The 24,308-nt window shown below is 36.9% G+C and overlaps 2 non-coding genes across 2 annotated transcripts; one reads left to right on the forward strand and one right to left on the reverse strand.

Moving 5' to 3' along the window:
- Positions 1-304: 304 nt before the first annotated feature.
- On the reverse strand, positions 305-430 carry LOC141572963 (small nucleolar RNA SNORD22). The gene has a single exon (XR_012498552.1). It is a non-coding gene; the product is annotated as a small nucleolar RNA SNORD22 (small nucleolar RNA).
- Positions 431-3,226: 2,796 nt separating this feature from the next.
- On the forward strand, positions 3,227-3,296 carry LOC141572965 (small nucleolar RNA MBII-202). The gene has a single exon (XR_012498554.1). It is a non-coding gene; the product is annotated as a small nucleolar RNA MBII-202 (small nucleolar RNA).
- Positions 3,297-24,308: the final 21,012 nt, after the last annotated feature.

A 24,308-nucleotide genomic window follows, 5' to 3' on the forward strand; every position in this document is an offset into this window, starting at 1 on the left:
GCACTTTGTTCATTTAATAAGAACTAGCATTATTTCAATTAATGCAGATTTAAAAATATTTTAACTCTGCAAATAGCGTATTCTTGAAACTGTTTCTTATAAAGCTTTGTTCTTCATTCAAATTCCCTTCATCATATTGGCTTTAATAACAATTTGTAAGTCTTCAGTGAAGGGGAGTAGAAATAAAAAAAAAAAAAACATGCTTTAAAACATTTTTAGTTCTTAGGTTTGGGGATTTTAGGCCTGTAATTTTTTTTTTTTTAAGTGATTTATTCCTCCCTTTTCCATGTTTAGAAATCCTATGATCCTTTACACAGTTCCTTCTGGAACAAACTTCCCTCTTCTCCTCCAGCCAGCCCCAGTGGGTTTGCCTTTCTAGTCTCTGGGACTAGAAGAGGAGGCAAGATATGTGAATGTTTCTTCACTGGGATATAAATTTTTAAGAAACAAATGTTTAAATGAGAAAAATCATTTTTGGCTAAGGACAAAATGTTCAAAATCCCAAAGGCTTATACCAAAGGTAAGGAGTAAATTTTATTTGAGACACAATAGTTTAAAGTTTAGAGTAGAATATTTTACGATAGAACTTTAAGTATATAGCTCATCAGAACCCAGTCGACTGAAATAACAATCACATAATGATCTTAATAGATAGAACTGAAGCTATAAAAAATAATATAAACCATTGTACTTAGCAATTTGTCTTACAGTAATTTGAGCCCTTAGTCTCCTCCTTTTACACATGATAGATTTGGTTGAGAAAATGTCAGTGGTCCCTCCAGCAGTAATATTCCTTGTCTTAATTACATGATGCTAGAGAGTATGAGAAACATTGATAAAAATGAGGTTTGTAATCACAGTCTGCCCCAAGGATAAAAGTTTTGTGCCAACTCCAATACAGCGTCATGGGCTAAAGCAGTGGTTCTTAACCTTTCGGAGGTCACAGGATCCCGTTTGAAACCAAGGAAAGCTATGATGCCTCTCACCAGGATAAAATTCCTAATTCTCAGAAAACCAATAAGCCCCAGATTAACAACGTATGCATTAGGGAGTTTCCAACTTTGGGGAATGTCTTAGCCAGCATGGGCTGCTATAACAAAATACCATAAACTGGGTGGCTTACAAACAACAGACATTTATTTCTCACAATTCTGAAGGCTGGAAGTCTGACATCAAGTCCCAGCCTGGTCAGGTTCTGGTGCGAGCGCTCTTCCTTCTGGGTTGCAGACTGCCAACTCCTCATTCTATCCTCACAGGACAGAGAGCACAAAGGGGAAGTAAACTCTCCTGTGACTGTTATAAGGGCACTAATTCCATTCATGAGGCTTCCACCCTTATGACTTCATCTAATCCTATTTCTATCCCAAAGACCCCACCTCCTAATTCCATCATATTGGGGAAGAGGTATAGGGTTTCAACATATGAATCTGGGGGGATACATTCAGTCCATAACAGGGGAGTTTCTGGGTCCCATCTATGTATTTCTGAGAAGAGCTGTGGGAGTTTAGATGGACACCTCTAAGTAAAACCACTTGTAGCTGTTCAAAGGTAAATACTGCCTCAAAACTTTGAGATTTGCTTGAGGCTATTCATCTCATTTGTTTTGCTCACTTTTTTACTTAGTTTTATCTTTACTCATATTCAAAATATTTCTAATTATTTGAAAAGAAACATAGAGGTCAAAGATATTTAAAAAAAAAAAACTATTAAAACAATTACTTGAAAAGAAGCATCTCATAAACTACTCTACCATTTTCCTCTCACTGGAACATCGTGATTTCTTTGAATCCCAGTTTCCCCATAAACAATGGGGATGATAACATATCCTCTGTCAATCACCCACGATAGATCTGAAAATCAAGTGACATGATTTAATGTAATACCAATGATAGGATAACAGTAGCTTACAGTTATTGTGAATTTATGATGTGGCAAACCACTGTGCTGAATACGTTGGGAGGACATGAGGAATACTCCTTTAATCCTCCCAGTAATCCTATAATTTTTATTTCCATTTTCACACACGAGAAAAAATGGAGGCATAGCGATTGAGTAACTAGAGCAAAATGAAAGAATTTGATAAGCGCAGAACAGGATGCCTATCTCAGACATCTGTTGACAGAGTTCAAGGTCCTAAACTATACACTCAGCTGCCTTCTGTAAGAGTAATACATTCAATACATGTAAACCATATGAAAGCAATTAAACCTACATGTACTGTCAGTTGTGGTTCTATGATGCCACTGTAAGTGCAGAAGATATTTTACTTTATACAGAAGAAAATAAGCAATCACCCACAAAGAATTCAAGCCAACAGCTGAGGGTCTGAATTCCAGCTCTGCTACTAACCAGCTATGGGACCTTGGCCTGGTACTTTAGCTCTTGGAGCTTTGTGTCTGTGTCTAGGTTTCTGCAGAAGCAGACCCTGAGCAAGTAGCTTATTTGGAAGAAATCTCAAGAAACACTGGTAGGTGAGTGGGGAAATTGCAGGAGAATTTACCCACCGTTGATACCTGTAGCTTAACACCTACCATAGAGGTACTCCAAAATCCTGTGTAGAAGAGATGCCCTAAGTTGCCCAACTGAGGGAGAGTGGGGCTGAGGTATTTGTCCACCAATTTCCAGCAGTCTTTGGCTGACAGCTAATCCTGGTGGCATTACTTCTTAGGCATTTCTGGGTTAACATTACACAGATCTGCAGTCTCCAGCTACTAATAAAGGTCCTCAAGCAAAGAGATGCAGATGCCACTGAGAACTGGAAGTCCCACCTGCCTGAAATGGTGAGGCCCAAGGACACAAACAGAATTTGCCATACTCGGTTTCCTCAGCCATAAAATGTGGGAAAGACGTACCTTTCAAGTTGGTATAAAATGAGCCACAGTGTGTATCGTTTGCCTGGAAATCAAGAGGCCTCTAGGATCAGTCTATGTTTTTCACCAATAAAGCCAATGCCCTTTTGGCAGCTACTACCTTTCAGCTCCTATGTGTGTAAATAGGTAGGTTGGTCAATCCACATAGACCACAAGCATAACGTGACAACAAAGGATTCAACACAAAACAAGTTTGGATTTCTAAGAAAGAACAGTACTACTTAAATTCAAACTACTCCATTATCTTTTATATTGTAAAGGAAATCTAAAGAATAAATTTAAAAAATGAACTATTCTTGCTAATGGGTAAGTGCTTACTTCCACATACACTTCAAAACATAGTGAATATATTCAAACGATGACACTCTCCAGAATCACTGTACTGCTTTGATGAAAGTACACTTCAACCCTTTTAGTACAGTCAATAATGTTCTAATAACTATGTACAGTGTTGGGTGGGTAGTAGACTTGTGGGGTTATCACTTTGTGAGTTAATCAAATGTCTGATCACATGTTGTTCTGTATGTCTGAAACTAATAAACAAGCAGTCAATATAGCTCAATGGGAAGATAGTCACTATAGCTGAGAAACTATCTGGTCATTCACATTTTGTTTAAAGAGGGGAGAGCCTCAGACAGGTTGAATAACTTGTCCAAGGTCACACAGGCAGCTTCTGGCATCGCACAGCTCCTGGTTCACTGTCCTTTCTTCTATACCATTCAGTCTTCTGTGGTTTTCACAGAATTGCAGACTTGAAGCCTGTGATTTCCTGGAGTGATTATTTACTTTAGCACTAACACGTATTTCACGTCTGGAGAGTTTCACAAGAAGCTGCCTTCCTAATTGGCTTCTCATTTCAACCTAAACTACAATTTAAACGAACACTGATTTCCAATGAGCTCATTTATAAAAGATTAGAAAAATGTCCTCACCCATGCCTACTGACAAAAATCACATCCTGAAAACAATACACATTTCCCAAATTAAAATATGTATTAGAATGTGTATTAACAAACCAGGATGCTTTATTACTCAAATGAAGTATCACATATGCGATTTTCTACTACTGTGGGTTTCTTAAATACGGCTTGAGCAAACAGCAGGTATTAAATAACCTTCCAAAAGACTCTGTAAGTTCAGTATTATCTGCATATTTGCTTTAACAGCAGTGAGTAAAAGAAAAAGCAATTCAATTAAAATTCCTTTGGGTGTCCTTGGGACCGTCTTGATCCATGGAAAGCACCTTCAAAGAATCATGGACTGTGATTATCTTTCTTCCAATGAGCTCAGAAGTAATTCACACTTCAGGAAGAGTTACTAATAGGTCATAGTCACTCATCTTCTGTGAAAGGCGTTAGATTTTGGAATGACAACAGAAAAGGGAGACTTTTATGTGACATGAAGGAACAGTAGCCAAAAAAGCAATAGGCTTTGGGGTTTGTTCGAATAAAAAACTGTCATTTATTAGCTGTGCAGCCTTAAGCAAATTATTTGATTTCTCTGTGCCTCAGTTGGCTTCATCTGTGAAAATGCAGATAACAAGACCTACCTGTTGAGGTGTGAGGATCAAATGAGATAATGCATAAAGATCAGGCATCATGGCATTTGGCATAGAGTAGGCATTTTTTATAAAAGTTCTTAAGGAAAATTATCCAAGTTGAGGAAAAAATTAAAAGATAACTATATGATATTCTACTGACATGTTAGGGGCATTTCTAAACAAATCAGCTTCGGAGTCATCTGACTGTCTAGGAGAATATAAGTATGTTGGCATAATGAATTAGGATGCCTGCATTTTACAACTCTGAAAACTACTAAATATATGCAGTGGTTTGAAAAGTGTCCAACCCCAAAAAATAAAAAATTCACGTCCTCTTGGAATGTCAGAAGTGACCTTATTTGCAAACAGTCTCCTTGAAGATGTAATTAGTTAAGGATCTCATGATTAAATCATCCTGGATTTAGGGTGGGCCCTAAATTCAATGACTGGTATCTTTCTAATATGAGAGAGCACAGAAATAAAGAGGGAAAAGGGAGGCAGCAATTGGAGTTGTGCTGCCAACACCAAGGATTGCGGCAGAAGCAAGCTCTAACATGCCTTGCCTAAGAAGAGACAAGGACGGGTTCTTCCCTAGAGCCTTTGAAATGAGCGTGTCTCTGCTAACACCTGGACTTCAGACTTCCAGCCTCAAGAACTGTGAGAGAATAAATTTGTGTGGTTTTAAGCCACCATGTTTGTGATAATTTGTTATAACAGCCATAGGAAATTGATAGATATGATTATGTTATTTTCTGTTTGATAGAGAAGAAAATCCTAACAATTGTAGTTTTATTCCCCTGTATGTCATGGACCAATTATGTTTCTAATTTGGCAACCTGTGCTAGCATTTCTTTTTTAATTTCTATTGACTAACAAACAAACCAATACACAGTTCATTCAATTCTCTTTTGAAGTCATTCTATCATGCTGCTGATACCTTCATTAATTCATTAAATAAAAGTTCACGTATACCTACATCCTGTATAAGAATTATTATATTAACATTTTAAGAATTATACTTTGACAAAGTACTTATTGATGATAACTAATGATGATAATATTAGTGATGGTGATGATGATGGAGAAAAATGGAGAGGATGATGATTCATGTATTGTTTTCCCATTGTGGCAAGCCTTCACGAGGGAGAGAAAAGAGAGTATTCCTCAGGCTTTTGAGCCAGTCCACAGGCCAGGCAAGTGTGAGAGCTCCTCAAGCTGCCAAGCATGCTGTGTCTAACAGATAGCAAGCTGTGTGATATCCTAGAGGGAATGTGTCTCTGATTTCAGGAAAAGAATAATGTAAGCTCCCAGCAGCAGCCTTTGAAAGATCCCTATGTCAAACAGGCAATGTCCCGCAACGGCCAGTCAGCATTTCAGCCCAGTGCTCACTCTTAGATCTGCCACAACCCACGGAGAACTCCAACCTCACCTCTAGCGGGTTTTGTGTGGCATAATTCAATGTAAACAGTTTCCCTATGTATAGATGCTCCTTTATGTGAATATGGGTAGCCATAAATACAAATTTTTATTATAGATGAAGCCCATTTTTCTCTCTCTTGCAGAATATAGAATTTTTGAAACCATGATTTTATCATCCTGATCAATGAGGAAATTATGCAATTCTCAAAAATTCTAATGAAGGATAAATTGACCACTATAGAAGAGATATTATGATAATTTTGTGAAAACCTATATATTTTTTCCCCTAAGAGGAGACAAAAACAATTGACTAGATACAGAAATAAAATGATACACCAATTATTTTATTCTGTGTTCTTTTGTACTCAAAATCACATCTTGCTGGGTCATGACTGGTTTGGAACAAAGGAAAGATGCAGGATAATCACCCTGGAAAGAAAAAAGATTATGTCATTATAGCACAAATCTGTCTCTGCTGGTCAGCAGTGAGTCTCTTACTCCATTCCATTGCCGGGTGGTTTCCTTAACACTCCTGAAAGCTATTTGTGCTGATTACCTAAGAAATGGGGGTGTCCATCTTCCTCTGTTTCATTTATAAATAAATGGATGGTTTTTGGTTGTCAATCACCCAGTAAAAAGCATTTTGTCCATTTCTCAGCAATTAAGAGTGGTAATTACCACAGGGCCATTTTTTTCCCCTCTTCATTTCTCACTGAGAGAGGAGGCAGCATGGCCTCCCTGCCTGTGCTCTCCACCATGTCTCTGAGGGCTCAATGCAGGGAATGCAGCACTCCAGGGACATCTTCCATTTTGACAGCAATTTTCTAACTGCAGACTAAATCACCCATCAAATCAATAGCCCCCAAATGACAGTCTCTACTGAAATCCTCCTTGGAGATGTGGAATAGGTTGTCAACAGCAGGAGTTAGAAGTAGAGTAGTGAACTGAGCATCAGACAGAACAAGAGTCTTTGCTTCTGTTTTCAGCTCTGTTGGAAACTTAAGCAGGCCATTTACCTCTCTGTGCCCATGTGATCTCATCAGATTTATTTCAACATTCCTTCTGTTTATGTCTTGGGGATTAAAGATTAGTGAGGTCTTACCAGAAACACATGAATATTTTCATCATCTGAATGAAGGTTTAAAAATGATGGTAAATCCAAAAGATGGAATATAATGTAGCCATTAAAATAATGTTTATGAAGGATTTTTATTGACAGAAATGCTCACAACATAATATTAAGTGAAAAAAGCTGGACCAGAACTTGTTTTACATTATGCTCAGTATATATTGAGAAGAAAATGTATCACAGTATTAAGTGGCTGCATCTAATCATTTTTTATCTGTAAAAAATAAAGTGTTAACTAATAAAGTGTTGATAATTTTTTGAATTTTCCACAAAGCAAAATATTTATTTTATTACTTGCCAAATAGTTATTGAAAACAACTACAATCGAAGTGTCTTAAAAGTTATTCCTATCTTATCAATCTCTAAATCTCCCACTATGTCTTTTTCCTACTTCTCTACTCAAATTGGCACGTTCAAACTAGGTTCCCCAAGAAAATATGTTTGTTAAATTTTATCTGTGCAGAAAAATCTGAACTTAGTCTCCTATAGAAGTACTAAAGAGAGAGAAGATTTGTTCTCTACACAAGAACCAAAAGAAAGGCTTTGACCACCATGATGCATAGTAGAGAAATTTTCACATCCTCTGGGGGATTTACAGATCCCCTTTGAGCTCTAAATCCAACCCCAATAACTTAAAATCTTACTTCAAAAGGGATTTTTCTCTCTCTGTAATTCTAACTTTTAAAAGCGGTGATGAACCTATTATATCTCAATGCCCCACTTCTGCCTTTATTCCCAGGCTGTCCTCTATTAGATATTGGTTATTGGCTAAAATATCATACACTTAATTAATATCCAAACAACAGTCTGTAGCTGTATCTTAAAGTGTGATCTACCAGTTTTCCACTAAATATGTGACCTGGGAGACTGGGGCCAAGAGTCCTGGGTAAACTTTCCAGATCAATGTTAGTTGGGAAGCAACAAAGTTAAATAGATTTCCTTACTGCAAGCCTTCTGAAGACCATGAATATGCTGATGTGCATTGCTAACACAGAGAGTGAATATCGTACCCAACATTTCCCCAAAATATTTAACCACAGAAACTTGTTTCTTCTCTTAAGACTCTAAAGTTCTGAGGGGAACCATTTTGGAAGTACTACTTCCAAAGTGTTGAATCAGTTTGTGAACTTTGACAAATAAGGTCCAAATGGATGACTCCATGAAATGCAATTAAACTGACCCCGAATGAATCGAGCAGCCTGGACAACATCATTCCATTGGCTGGTCACTTGCGGACAGTAAAATGTCAGGCAACAGACCAAGGAGAAAGAAAAACCTCTGCCTCTCCCATTGTTTTATGTATTCACAAGAACTTCTCCTAACAGGGGAACTCAGTGAACTTGATCTTTCCTGGGAGGACCCTAGGGGTGCCATCTTGCATGAGCTTTTTTGGTGTCCCAGCATCTCTCCTCCTCTCCCTGCAAGGATCATGGCAAAACTGCTCTGAACTGAGACTTACTAGCCACTTAAGAGAATCCCAGACTCCACTATTTTTCTTGGACTAGTAGAATCACTCAGCTGGATGAGAGAACTCATGGTACATCTAAAAAGTGGCAGTTTCTCAGTTCCTGCTGATGGCTGACATGAGGACGTGTGGGTCCAGGATAGCCAGATAGTTTGGATTTTTCAAAATAAACTGGAAATATAAATTCATAATAGCTTTACTGAATGTAATTCGTATGCCATACAATCCATCCACTTAAAGTATCTTCACATAGTATATTCACATAATTGTATGACCATCACCACATGTAATTTTATTGAAACTTTTCAATTTTTTTATTTAGCTCAAATGTGTTAGAAATTAAGTACAAGCCAAAAAATAAAGTGCATCTATTATTCCTGTTCAGCATGTGGGTTACTAATTGATGTCACAGACAAAAATATATATATATATATATCACCACATACCTCTGACACTCTCTGAAATAATAACCAGTAGGATTGAGCTGATACCTAAAAAAAACAAGTGCTGACTAACAATCTAGTTGGAAACTAATAATCTATGTATTGCATAATAGTGGGAAATTTTATATACATGTAGCAAGGAAACACATGGGAACCCCTCGATTCTATGGGTTATCTGTGAGGAATTTTAAAGTGCTAAATGACCAGAACAGAAAGTCATCGTTTGAGGATGGTAACCAAGCAAGATTCATCTAGGCATTACCAGCGCCTAACATGGCGTCTGGCACAGAGAAGGTACTTGTTAAATGGTAGTATAACTCCACTCAATAATTTCTATATAAATGTGGGATTGTTTTCCTTTTACTAATGAGCACCTGTTATCTTTCAACAGGAATGTACAAGAAGATATTCTGGGACTAAATGAGAAGTTACACAAGAAAACGCATAGGCTCCATGATTCTGCTCCCTATGAATGTTTCCAAAATAATGCATTTGGGGCTCAATATGAAATACATGAAAACTTGCCTCATTTTTAGCTATTCTCCATTAAACAGTATCCCGACACTCTAAATGTTTCTAGGTCACCCTGTTAACAAATATAAACATATGATGCAGGGGAGTAATAAAACCCTAGAAGCCACAAAGTCATACTTTTGGGGATACTCTTGCTAAACAAGCTAGCAAATTGGCCTGTTCTGGTTCATGTGATCCAGAATTGTTTCTTTCTAGCTTAGCAGAGGCCTAAGAGTATAGCCAGGTGAGAGGTCAGGCCCAGTTTAAAGCAACCACAGAAGTGGGGTTGGTATCCACTCTATTATAGATCACGGCCAGAGTGAACATCAGCCCCTTATGTAACAGGACACTTAACTTGACCTCAAATGGACAAGTTACGCACAGAGCAAGTCTAGCTTCCAGAAGGGATTCAGTCAAAGCGTTTGGGCCCATTCCAGATAAGGAAAAAAAAATATGTTTATAAATCCAGGCTTCACAGCATCCCCAAGGCAAAGTTAAAACCAAAACAATCTGGTGGGATTGGGGGAATAGGAGTGTTGGCTGACCGAGATTTTAAAAGCCTAGTGAGAAAGGAAAGAGAACAAAGAAAAAACAAGTGTTTTCATCTTAAGGAACAAGGTAGTATCAAAAGCGCTAGCAGAGCCAAATATATCTGAGTTCTATAACATATAAATTTTTAACATTAAGGCCAAGCTAACATCCTTTTCAAAATACCAAGAGCTTGAGATTGAACTCCCATACTGACAGTGGACTCAGATCACTGTCCAAAAGGCAATAAGTAACAAATTGCCAAAAAAGAAAATATCAAGTGCATGTATTTCTTCTGATAAGGAAAGCAAGTATTAAAATATTCAATCTCATTGACAAAGATGTAGTTGTGTTACAAAAAATTTCTTAGTTATATCAAAGGATTTATAAGGAGGGTACCTTTTAAAATAAAACTTTACATCCAAAAAAAATTGAATTACTTACATTTCAGGAAGATGTCTACATTCTATAAATATAAATATTCTATAAATTATATAAGTATATTCTATAAATATATAAGTATATAATTTATATAAGTATATTTATAAATATATTTATAAAAATATATAAGTATATTTATTATGTAAAAGTGTTTTTATGCTTACAAAAATATATAAATATTCTATAAACATATTCATATAGTTAGAGATATTACCATAATCTAACTTAGTACTTTATTGCCGATATTTCACCACACACATTCCATTGCTATGGATATTTAACAAGAGCAAAACTTCCACTCTTTCTTGTTCAACTTTTTCTTTGAAAACTTTACATGCCTAACGTAGAGAGCTCAGAGTTTCTCAACCAATTGACCATCAGCTACCAGCAAACATGAAGACCTAATTCAGCATCTTCATCTAAGCTAGTTTTTGGTGTCTTCAAAGTCTGATCAACAGGAACAGACAGACATTCCATTGATGTTTCTAGTCAGCATGCATTCTCCACGCTCTATCATCGAAAATATTAAGAACTTTGAGAAATCAAAGGATTTCAGAAATCAAAGGAAATTCCTAACCTGAAATCAGTGGGGACCCTCCTCTCTCTATGATGTGGTATTTTGAGAAATCTCCTTCCCTCTGTCCATCTCTCACTCGATCATCATCACCCTCTTGAAACCTGAGAGACAGTTATTAGAAGTTAATTTTATTTTATCCCCTAAGACCTTTCCTTTCCAATGACACTGAAAGTTTAAAGAAAATAAATTTTGTGCAAAATTCTTCCAAGGGCAAAATTATCTATAGTTCTTAACTGAAAAGTGAATTTTATGACAATGTCTGATCATAAAACTTAGCCAGGGTTAAAACTGGCAGTGATAAAGACTTTTAGTGAGAAATAAATCAAGGTAGTTCAATTACTCCAGTCCTACAATCTTTTGGTGTTTATTTATATTAAAGGTAATTTCACTCGGGCATTACATAGATATTCTGATCCTTAAGACCCAAAGGAGAGAAAAAGGGAGAACTGGACACAGGCATCTGCCCAATAACTTTAGGATTTCAGTCCTAAAAGTGTCATCATTTGTCAGGTAGCTCTTCCAGAGCTATTGTTTTACTTTTTGAATTGCTATAATGAATTGTATTATATTTCTAGTATACTGGATTATTTCATTTATTTTTCCTTTAAACTATTCTGATCACAAACAGATATGAATAGGAGAATATTAATATTCAAATTCACACAGGTAAGATCTTGATGACCAAACAGAGAAGCCAAAGTGAGACCTATCTGGCCTTTATCCTTTCGCAGATGATCTGGGAGCTTGTTGAAAATGCAGAACCTCAGGATCCACCCTCCCCAAGCCTTCTGAGTGGGAATCTGCATTGTAATAATTCACCAGAATTCCCCAGCTGATTCAAATGTTCATTAAAGTGTAAGAAGCATTGCTCTAGGCCACTTAATTGATATATGCTCTTTGTCATAATGTGTAGTTTTCAATATTTAAAGTCAGTAAGGAATATACACTGAGTTGTTTTCACAATCATGATGCTGAGTTACAGAAAATCTAATATTTATACAGTTGGAAAAAATTAGAGAATCTTAAGGTTAGTTATCTATTCATACAAAAACAGAACAAGACAAACTTAATCTAGACCCAGAGAGGGCAAATGTTTTGCTGACAGTCACACAGCATTTTAATGGTGGAACGAGGACAGAAAGATAGGCCTGCTGATTCATAGTCTAGTACTGTTTCTACCACCACACTGCTTTCCACCAAGCAGAACAAATATCGGCTTTTATAAGAACAACAACAACAAAAAAAGGGTTAATTTGATCAAGCATTTACTACATATCAGGCAAATTGTCACTTGCTTTACAAGTATTTTCTCATTTAATTATGACAATAAGACTATGGTACAGGTGAGGTTATTTCCATTTTACAGATCAGAATATTGAGGCATAGAGAGACTGAGCAATGTGTCTAAAATCCCATGTCTAGAAATGATAAGTTAACTTGTTTTTAGAAAGATAGTCTGTGCTTCTGGCCACCATGTCATTAATGTTACATTTTTCTAATACAAATATTCATTCTCTGTTAATCTTTAATCCACAATATCCAACTATTCATTAATAGAATTTAACATAATTTATTCTAAAGCAGTATGTTGTTTCACCGACAAGTACCATAACCTTACAGCAGTTGATTCCATTGTGATTATTCCGAAGACAAACAAAAGAGCATTTTTTTTTAACTTTTATTTATTTTAAATGTTTTTTTCCAGGACCCATTAGTTCCGAGTCAAGCAGTTATTTCAATCTAGTTGTGGAGGGCACAGCTCACAGTGGCCCATGTGGGGATCGAACCGGCAACCTTGTTGTTAAGAGCACCACGCTCTAACCAACTGAGCTAACCAGCTGCCCTCAAAAGAGCATTTAAATTCAAGCATATTACCTCTGTGTGGATTTATTGTGTTCAGGAACCCATTATTTCACATTTCTGGGCACAGGAATTGCTGCAGCGTCAGACCAGGTGTTTGTGACCCCAGTGGAAAGCCATGACCTGTTTCATGAAGCAACGATTCTCATTTTCTTTACTTGTCACATAAATGAAAATGGCCAACATCTAGTAATGCCAAATTCATTTTTGTGGGAATATCACTGCACATTCATTTTAAGACTCAAATGAAACAGGCCACAAGAGGGTCATGCAAGGGAGGATGTGATAACTACTGCTTTGGAGAGAGGAAATGAGAAGGATGTGCTCCTGACTCAGGTGATTCATGAGGAGTCACTCCCCTGAAGATTAAGAAACATGGTCTAGTGACCTGGACATAAGGTAAAAGGATGGTGTCTGAGCCTAGATTTGGTACTGGCTTCCACTCCTTAGGAAAGCCTGCTCATGTACTCCCTTGCACCTTCAAAAATAATTTCATTATCTATAAACTTATCATATACCAAGCCATAAGCAGGTTTGCTCCCTCTGAAATGTGAACTTTCGCACAACAAGACTGTGTTACAAAGTAATAATATCTTATATCATGCTCCAGAATTCATTATAAACATTTATGTACATGCGCTACACAAAAATTCTGTGGTGGCATTAACAATGGTTATGATAAAAAGTGCCTGAAAACAAATAGAAGGTTGGGGAAATTTAGAAAAGAACTATACACTCTTAGCCTGAGATTGGACCTTAAAGGCCTTACCTAGTCCCCTAATACCTTCTGTGTTCAATACTTCTGGTCCCCAGGATACTCTCGGCTCATCTAATTGTTGGAGAGCCCTAATGCTTAGAAAGGTCTTGCCCTTCTACTTGACATATCCCCCTTCATGTGCATGACCATCTGTAGCAAACAACAATTCCTCCTTCTTATGGGAAGCGAGGTTTATTATCTAATCTTAAATAAGATATCAAAAACCAATGTGCCCCTTCACAGAAGACAGATCACATATCTTCAAAAACTGAGAGAAATACATACAGTCTGCAAATACCCTGCTTAAAGCCCCCCTTTTTTAGAAATTATGTGTGCTGTACATTTACATTTGTGCAAAAGAACAGAGAAAAAGATATATTGCAATTTTCCAAATGGGAATTGTGCTCGATGTCATTATGGACAATTCCAACACTGCATAAAGCAATACAAGAGTTCAGGACCTTCCACACCCACCCACCCCCATCTCTGGAATGATTGCCGGTCAGTGGTAACACAGGTTGTCAGGAGTTTCATTCACATGGTCACTCAGAGACCTGAATTGATGGAGGAGTCACCATCTTTTAGCCACAGCAATCAGAAAATATAATCTGATTACCACAGTGGACAAGATGACATTAGAGGGTCTCAGACCAGGAATGAAATACTGTAGCCTAGAAGTGACACACATCCTTTCCTGTCCTAGTTCATTCACCAGAACTACTCACATGGACTGTACAGATATGAAGGGACTGAAAAATACCGTCCTCCAAGTTCTAGGAAAAGGAAGCCTGGATACTAATGAGCTGTGGTAGTGAATGTTTCATGTCTCCCTGGATCTTTCCTTTTCCAGATTAAATATCCATAACTCCATCAACTGATTTTCATGTGACGTGGGTTCCACAGTCCTCATCGTTCTGATTGCCCTCCTATTAGTCATCTCTACTTTAAGAGTTCTCAACTTGCACCTGTAAACCCCCTGAAATTATATGTGATTTTTATGAACAATTTACATTCTGTGAAGATATGATGTAGCCTTCAAAGTGTTCAGCCTGAGAAAGGGAACCTCAAAGGGGTCAAACTGAGAAATTTTGGGAACCACCACTATAATTCTCCATTATGACCTTTCAAGGCCATGCTAGTGATGCAATAGTTTATCAATGGTTGACAATTGGTGAATATTATCATTCTATTATATCTTCTGATATCAACAAAAGTATAACACTTCTATGAAAATACACTAAGATTGCATTTAATTTTTTGACAGAACACTGAACTACTCTGAGTTTATGGGCAATTAAATTGCCCAAGTATATATACCATGTGAACTGCTATCAAGCCAGACATCACCAACGCTGAACTTATCTAAGTTCTTTGGGATTGTTTTAGTTATTTCTCTTAGTTCTATTCTCACTTTCACTTGTTGCCTTGGGCTCACATCTGGATAAATGGTTTTTAATCTTAATTCTATCATTAAACATATTTTTTCTCCCCTCCCATGTTTGTGTTTTCTGATCACCATCTGTTATACAGATTCATCCAAGTCAACTAGTCAACTACACAGAACACTGGGCAGCTCAGTGCAAAGGACTAAGCCACAGAGGACACCAAATGAGAACTCTCTGCAGGATGACACAACCGTGGTCATCAGCACACTGGATCATCTCCCTATTCTGCATCTATTCCCAGGTTTGTCAATGTTAATGAAAGTGTTTACCTCCCATCGTGGTACACTTTCCCTGCCCTTCTATGAACAGCCCTTCCCCTGCAGTGAACGGGTTTCTGGTCCCATCCCATAGTCTCAGTAATAACCTAGGGTGTGTGTTTTTCTGTGTTTTTTTCAAATTTTCTTCACCTAAAATATGTTTTTTAACATTAATGTTTTAATCACAACTTTTATACCAATTCTGAATGCAGGCTAATTACTTAGTGACTCTGGACTCATTTTATTCATTACTGAAGAGATAATAGGACCAGAAATCTTACAGCCCCTGTAAATCTAGAAATATAAGATTCTCTGAATTTTGCTATACATTTTCATCTGAAGAGTGAAAAACTTCCCAGATAGAATTGCACTTATTCTATGACAAGAAAGAAACTGAAGCATGAAGAGATGGGGGTGGGGGGGGTGTTCTATATTGCTGTACATAGGACATTGTGGAATTGGGAAGAATCTCACCTCATCTATATTCCTTTTAGAAAATTAGCACTTCTTCTTCTTGCCAGACATTAAAATGGTCCACGTGCTATCTAATAGTAATAACTGTTTAACCTTGGTTAATGCCGCCTATCAATTCACGTTACTTTGGCTTGTTAGCTTCAAAAAACCCTGCAAGGTTAACTGTGCAATGATTCAATGACATTTATTTAAGGATCAAAATATTATGAGACTACAGTACAGAAAATAATACAGATGTCATGCACTTGTTATAGCTATTCAGCAAAAATAGAAAATTTACAGCTGTATTGCTCTGCCTTCTCTTGTATAAAACATTTATCTCAGACAACCACCGTTCTCAGATTAATGCCATTCAATCTTATTTCAAAGGGTTGACAGTGGTGTCCCTCCTCCCTCACTAAGGTCCTACCTAATAATCACATAACATTCCAGAAGCTGTATTAAGTCACCTTCCTTTCAAGATGAGAAAGAGGACATCAGTTTTACTTTGCCATATTAAAAAAAAGAAAGACAAGACAAAAACATAGCATACATTCTGGAGCTCAAGTGAGTAGTTTAAATGCATTTCAAAACATATTCCTTGTTAAGAAACTATTTAAAATCTATAAATAAACCCTATGCCTGCAATGCCAGGCCAGCTACTGATGCCCCCAGGGAAACAGTTGTTGTTTCAGGAAGAAATTGAACTAATAATTGTTTTTCTGCTTTCTTGCATCTACTCTTTTCACTTTCAACATTCCCTTATAAAGTAATCTCTCACAGACGGGAAATCCAAACACATGAAATAATTATCTCTTAGATCACTGTAAGAATAAGCAAGTTATTTCTGGTCTGAGCTTAACAGTGCCACATCCTCCTTCACTCTAATGAAGCCCCTTTGAATTGAGTGTTTTTAAAGGCTTTCCTCAGGACCTCCTCGGGTGAAAACATGAGTCATATAGAGAACATTAATCGTTACAAAGGCCTCTATGAACTAATCATCCAGAAAACAGAATCTTTCTGGAACCATCTACCTCCTTCTAGGGGAATGGATATACATCCCTTGCCAACTTGGGCAATAATAAAGTGCTTAATTCTTAATTTTAGCAATTGATAAAGTAACAGTGGCTTGTGTTTTGTAGGTCCTCAATAAATATTTGTAGATATGTTGGCTGAAGGGTGTTTATTCAGTACCTACTATGTTTGTTTCTAAGACCAGGGAAAATAAGTTAAAAGCACAAGACATGGCATGGGGCTTCAAACAATTGATAGTACATCTTCAGAGAGCAATGACATATTTAATATAATTGGAATTCAATATTAGAAAAAATACATTCTAAAATAGTTATATTACAGACTTTAAATTCCTTGTAGACATTGGAAAGAGAAAAAAAAAACATAAACTAGGGTAAACACTAAAGACTTTGTGGAAGACATGAATTTGAGCTTCTATTCGTTTATGCGGGGTTACGACACTAAAGTAAACAATGACCAAAAGTCTCAATGGCTTACCACACATTTATTTCTCACTCATATACATGATACCTGAGAGTTGGCTTCAGTTCTGTTCCATGTCTTCTCTATTCAAGGATCCAGGCAAAAGGAGCAGCCTCATTTAATCTGCTAGCACAGAGAAGTAATAGAAATAATGAAACCACGCAATGCCTTTCAAGCTTCTGCTTGGTCATGGCATATGTTACTTCTACCCACATTCCAGCTAAAGCAAGTCATATGGCCAAGCCTGACATCAATGGCTAGCAAATACTCTTTTCCTACTGGGAGGAGCACAGCAAATTACTTAGTAACCATTGAAGATAAGTAATCCTCTTCGAGAGAAGTTGGCAAATAATACAATAATGATACATCGCTGTAATATTACTATACAATAATACAATCTACCAAGAGCTGTGCCATAACATATGTATGGAATGTGGCTTGGCAGAAAGAAAATGGAGGATCATTCTGGAGGTACAGACAGCAGAAATATCTGGACCAAAGTGTTGATCTATACTAATTTTATTTGAGACTTCTAAAAGGCCCTCCAAAAATCATGTTATAATTTACTTTCCCACCAACAGTGTATGAAAGGATCTTTCCAACCTTTATTACGAACTCCTCAGTGTGCCAGATTTTGTTTGTTTGTTTTGTTTTGTTTTTTTAAACTTTTATTTATTTTTAAGTGTGTTTTTCCAACACCCATCATCTCCAAGTCAAGTAGTTGCTCCAATCTAGTTGTGGAGGGCGCAGATCACAGTGGCCCATGTGGGGTCAAACCAGCAACCTTGTTGTTAAGAGCACCGCACTCTAACCAAATGAGCTGACCGGCCACTCCCAATATGCCAGTTTTTAAGGTAGTGAAAAATGGTAATTCATGTTCTGATTTTCATTTCTCTGATTATTAAAGATGAGCTTTTTTATGGCTTTTTTTCATATTTATATGCTTTTAAAAAGCATATAGTATAGAAAGAAGTTATACAGCCTGTTAAGATTCCTTATGATCTGCTCAGAGTCAGGTTTAGGCCTTGGCTAGTGGGCTCAAAGCTACAGTAGACTAAGTAAAATGGTTCTAAAGTTAAGGATTGTTGTTTGTGCGGTATGTGTCAGAATGTATTCTGTTTCTTTATTTAAAATATTTTAAAATAGCACCCACACACACTCAGTTTATTTACCAGATATGGCATGAAATTGTGTGGGTGGAGAGATGACTGATTTTAAAATGCTGAATCCTGGCCATAAACATAGTATATCTGATTCTTGGGAGAGGGGTGGATTCCTCCATCTTTGGAGTTACTGGAATACCATCCTCCTACAATAAAAAACAAATACAAACCATTCTACAGTGCCCTATTACTTAACTCTCCTACATTTTGTTCTCTTTGCCCAACATTTCCAAAAGTATGTCCCATGGACCATTAATCCCATGAGACACTGTTACAGTAGGTAGAAAGAATAGGGCCTCAGGGAGAGAGGGGAGGAAGGGATGGAGGAAGTGAGGGGAGACAAAGGAGAGAGAAGAGGAGGTCATTCTTAAGGTGCAGCTACCAGACTGGTCAGACATAGATTTTTGTGTCTAAGAGCAGACCCAGGACACCATTTTGCCCCTCAAAGTGAAGTTTAGCTAATTGTAATGGATTATAATACTATTTGTATTGAGGGTTGGGAACATGTCCACCCCCTGTGTCACCATGACAGTTCCAACAAGAGCCAAATAAGAACAAGGGAATCCCAACTCCAACATGAAGGAGAAGTCAGTGAGGACCCGCCTGGGAATGTCTATAATGCCACCACTAAATCTTGACTATTCCGTATTCCGTGCCCTCATTCTAATAAAATCCTAAGCCTCTTTGCTCTTCGAGGCAGTTGTTATTCTCCGGGCCTGCTCGGTCTCGCTATTTTGAGAGTGTACTCTCTTTTTTTTTCTTTTTTTTTTTTAAATAAATCCACTGCTTCCTTGGCTTATTCAGTGCTTCCTTGATTCTTTCCTGTGACGATACCAAGAACCCACTTTTCGGCAACACCTTGAGTTTCAACTCTACCAAAAAAGATTATTTTTCCAAGACTATAACACTGACAGATTCATCACATATCTTTCTTCATTACTAGATGGAAAGTCTGTGGTGGAGATGGTTTGTGTCTGTACTATTGACTATGAGTCATCAGTGCCTGGTCCAAATAAGTGTCCAGTGAATTTTTGTTGACAAAGATAATGAATGAATGAACCCAAAAGTTTGAGGAAAAACTTAGAGTCAACAACAATAAACCATAAATAAATTTCATAGATTGTTTCATCACTTAATACACCAAAAGAGCTTTGAAAGCCTTCAATCAGATGCACAACTTGCTTAAAAATAAGAGTATAAATTAGTTTGGATGAAACTGGCATTACAGAAGTTTTAAACTGTCATTTCTATCTTAACACACATCAAGGAGTAGCTAAACCAACTTTGAGGTCACAGCTATTGCATAATAACCAAGTACAAGTCAGAGCCCAATTTGAGCCTAAATTTTTACTGACTAAAAAGTGAAATTAACTGAATAGTAAGCAAATGTTGCATTTTGTTGCATAATAGAGACATAATATTGAAGGACCAGATTCAATTCCACTAATATATATTATGTCAGAGGTCCTCCCATGACCACCCTCAAGTTCTATGATTCACTAAGAAGACTCACAGGACTTAGCACAGAGTCGTATTCATGGCTATAATTTGTTTCAGTGAGAGGATATGAAGCAAAATCAGCAAAGAGAAAAGGTGCATGACACAGTCTAGAGGAAACCAGGCACAAGGTGCTAAGGGTCTTCTCTCAGTTTTGGCACACAGGAAATATCGAATTCCCCAGCAATTATTTGGGACAAAACATGTGGAATGCTGTCTGCCAGGGAAGCTCTTAGAGATCCAGTGCCCAAGGTTTAAATTGGAGGTTGATCATATAGGCATTCACTGCCGCAGCACATATCAAAATGCCCGATTCCCAGAGGAAAGTCAGTGTTTATCATAAGCCATGTTGTTTGCACAGTTTAGTCACAGTAACTAAGTTGATGGGAACACTTTCAAAATCCAAATTCCCAGATGCCAGCCAAGGGTCAACCTGGTAAGCAGGCTTTTCAAAAGATATGTTAACACTTCTTTGCCCGATACCGAAACTCCCATAAATATCTAGGACCCTCTGCCTTCACATACTGGATGATACGTATTTGATTTTCCCATTATTCCTAAAGCTTTGAGTCTAGCACCTTTGGAGAATGATTGCTGATGGTGATAAATAGAGAAGCATTCATACAAAAATCCTCATGACAAAATTGGTTAGCGTTAAAATACTGATAAATTTTACACTGAGTTATGGAAACAAGTTTATGTGGCATCAAGAAAGATGAATATTATCACGACACTAATAGCTAACTCTGAAATATGTACCAATTTAAATTCAATACAGTAAAATGTTTTGTTTAAATGATACATTTTTATGCTAGATGTTTGAGGAAACATTTAAGAAAATAAATATTTATGTTATGAATACAAATATGTGAATAACATTAGCGTAGAAAAAAGCAAAATCTAATTTTTACATTATAAAACCTAAATCATTGAAGACATAATTCAGCTTAAACATGTTTACTTACACTGGTACGACTAACATTTTTGTGAATATGTGGCACATGATTTTGACATACCATCTACACATTTTATTACTACTCTTCCTCCCTACACCTCCTTTTGCAATATATCTTTATTTGTGTCACAGAATCAGAATTTATAATTCATAAAAGCCTAGGCAACATTTCCCTTTGTATTATCTATCAAAAAATAAAAAATAAGTAAATTAATAATATTAGCAAGATTAAAGGAGAGTAATTACCTATCTAACAGAACATACTGTCTTATTAATTTATTCAGCATTTCTTAAGCAAACTCTATAGGTCAGGAACTGTGCTGGGGACTAGAGAAAAGTACTGAAGAAAACATAGGTTCTTCCCTAAAAGAACTAACCTCTAATGGGGAGACGGGCTCCTACGCAAATGATTTAATAAGTGTGAGACTGTTTCAACAGAGGCATGTTCTAGGCATTATGTAAACTCAGAGAGAAGAGAGGGTGACACAATCCTGCAAAGCAAGGCTTGGTAAAGAGGATGAGATTTGAGTCTTGAATGTTGAGAAGCTTGGGTAGCAGACAGAGGAAGCAACAGCGTGTGGAATGAATACACAGGGAAGTTCCTCACAGGTAGCCTCCAAGCTTCCTGGGGGAAGGGTGTCTTTACAGGTGCACACTTGCCCCTTCCCTATCATGCTCTCTGCTGTCCCAGCTACCATGGATCAAGGAATGTTGCTACACAGCTATTTCATACATATCTTAGCTGCCTGGCCCCCAGGTGTTTCATGGGTCAGAATCCAGTTTAAATTAGATTTCTTGGCTTGAATTTTTCAGTACCATGTGGGTATTTTTAACTAAGACTCAATTTGCCATTGCCACAGATGGGGCTTTGATTTCTTTTGTTAAACTTCTTTTGCTATTGTGCTACCCAGGTTCCTGGTCGGAGACTGGCTTCCGTGAGTCAGATGGTAGTTTTTTTCTATTATTCATAGACTAGTTCCTCTACTATGCATGGGTCCCAGTAAGTGGAAAGAATGCCATTTAATCAGCTTTGACATACTAATTATTAATTATTGTTATTATTCTTCAGACAAAAAATCTGTTAGATATTTTATTAGCATGTTTCTGGCTAATGTGTGAATTTTAAAGTTACAAATCTACACCTCTTTTTAAAATTCATACATCAGTCATTTTATTAATTTAGATGCAGTATTCCCCATGAATTAATTCCCATTAACTAGTGGAATTTGCCATGCACTTTTGTTATATCTACTCAGAGAGGCTGTTGTGGGCATGGTGTTACCCAATAGTAGAGATATAATAATAATAATAATAATAATAATAATAGCTATCATTTATGAAGTCGTTACTAATGACTAGGCATGGAACTCAGCACTTGGCCTGTATTGTTTCACTCAAGATTCATAACAATTCTACATCTCGGGTTCTTTGTTTTACAGAGGCTTAACAGTTTAGTGACTTATCTATGGGTCACAGAAGGTAAAATTTTAGAGCTAGATATCCAATGTAGCTTTGTTTGACTGCTCAACCCAAAAGATTAAACATTGTACTTTATAGCCCTTCAATACAAGTGAAAAGAATTAGATAAAAATTCCATAAGCAAATCAGTCCTTCCAAACTGTGATAACATTATCTGTGTTAGCCCACCTAGCAAGTATAGATGTTCAGTAAATATTGGATAGACAAATGAATTTTTAAAACTTGTTCTCTTAAAGACAAATACTGTATGCATCAGTGATAAGAGGAATCTTTTTTAAAAGGACAAACTTATAGAAACAGAAAGTACAATGGTGATTATCAGGGGCTTCGCAGTGGGGGCGGGGGGCAGAGGGGACAGGGAGAGGCTGGTAAAAGGGTACAAACTTTCAGCTGTAAGATGAATACGGTCTGAGGACCTAATGTATAACATGGTGACTATAGTTGATAACACTATATTGAATAGTTGAATTTGCTAAGAGAGTATAACTTAAGCGTTCTCCCCCCCCAGAAAAGGTAATATGTGATGTATGTGTTAGTTAACTCAATGGGGGGAATCATATATATATACACACTCACACACACATATACATATATATACATGTATATACATATATGTGTATATGGGTGTGCACATGTATGTATATACATATATACATATATGTGTATTTATATACATGTATACATATATGTATATATGTGTGTACATATATACATACATGTATGTACATGTATATGCATATATACATATATATGTACATATATATGTGTATATATGTATGTATATATATGGAGAGAGAGAAAGCCAAAAAAAGTATACACATTTTAAGAAAGAAAACAACTGTATTAATTGTAATACTCTATATATACTGATAACAAAGATGAATACAAGTCACGTTTGACTTCGGCAATTACAAGAGATACACAAAGTGGTTACTATCAGCGTCCAGACACTTCTGATCATGGAGAAGAACTACTGCTTAAGCATAGACAATATTTCTTAAAATGTGTATACATTTTTTTAGCACCCCCAGTATATATGCTGATGGTAACCACTTTGAGCACCTCTTGCAATTGCAGAAGTCAAATGTGACTTATATTCATCTTTGTTATCAGTATATAGAGAGTATTACAATTAATACAGTTGTTTTCTTTTTTAAAATGTGTATACCTTTTTTTGGCACTGCCTTTGTGTGTGTGCGTGCGTGTGTGTGTATCCACATTGTATGTTTTAAATATATTCAATTTTATTTGTCAATTATACCTCAATAAATCTGAAAGACAAATTGTTTTGTCTTATAGTTTTGTTCACATTGTTAATTTATTCATGTTTTATATACTGCATAGTCATGTTGAGTAGAGAAATGAGAACAGGGCTCAAAATTCCAGTCTGCTGATTTGCTTCATTTTCATTTCAGGGGGTCGGGAAAGTGAAGGCAAAAGGATAAGTAGCTGGGAGTTATTTGCATTGATCGTGCTGCGTTCACGCCACTAGATCATTTAGTCTAACTCCCCAGAAACAGGCTCTGTCGCTGTTATTTTAAAGAGCTGAAACAGGAAATCAGAGGTGAGAGTATTCCCACTGGTGTTACTGCCTGGCTCTTTAAGCTGAACTGAGATCCTTGTGTGCAGAACAGTCCCCAGTGCCCTCCTCATGAAAAGAATGATATGTACCTTTATTTAAAAAGTCATCCCTGTGCCTTCCTCTATAGCAAGAGTGAATTTCCTGGATATTCATTTCAAAACTTGTGATCAATTTGACTTGAACCTTCCTCACATAAATATGCCCAAATACATTGTATTTCCTGCTCTGAAACAAGAATATTGCTTTTACAGAACTGTTTCTCTAATGCAGGGGTGTCCAAACTGCAGACTGCGGGCCAACTGCGGTCCGCAATCCATTGTTAATTGGCCTGCAGCAAATTCCAAAATACATTTAGTTTACTTAAATAAACCAGATGAGGCAATACGTACTTCACCTCGAGTGAGTGGCCCGGCTGTTTGTGTATTTTACCGCATATGG

The sequence above is a fragment of the Rhinolophus sinicus genome, linkage group LG07 (genome assembly GCF_036562045.2).
Source record: "Rhinolophus sinicus isolate RSC01 linkage group LG07, ASM3656204v1, whole genome shotgun sequence".
NCBI lineage: Eukaryota > Metazoa > Chordata > Mammalia > Chiroptera > Rhinolophidae > Rhinolophus > Rhinolophus sinicus.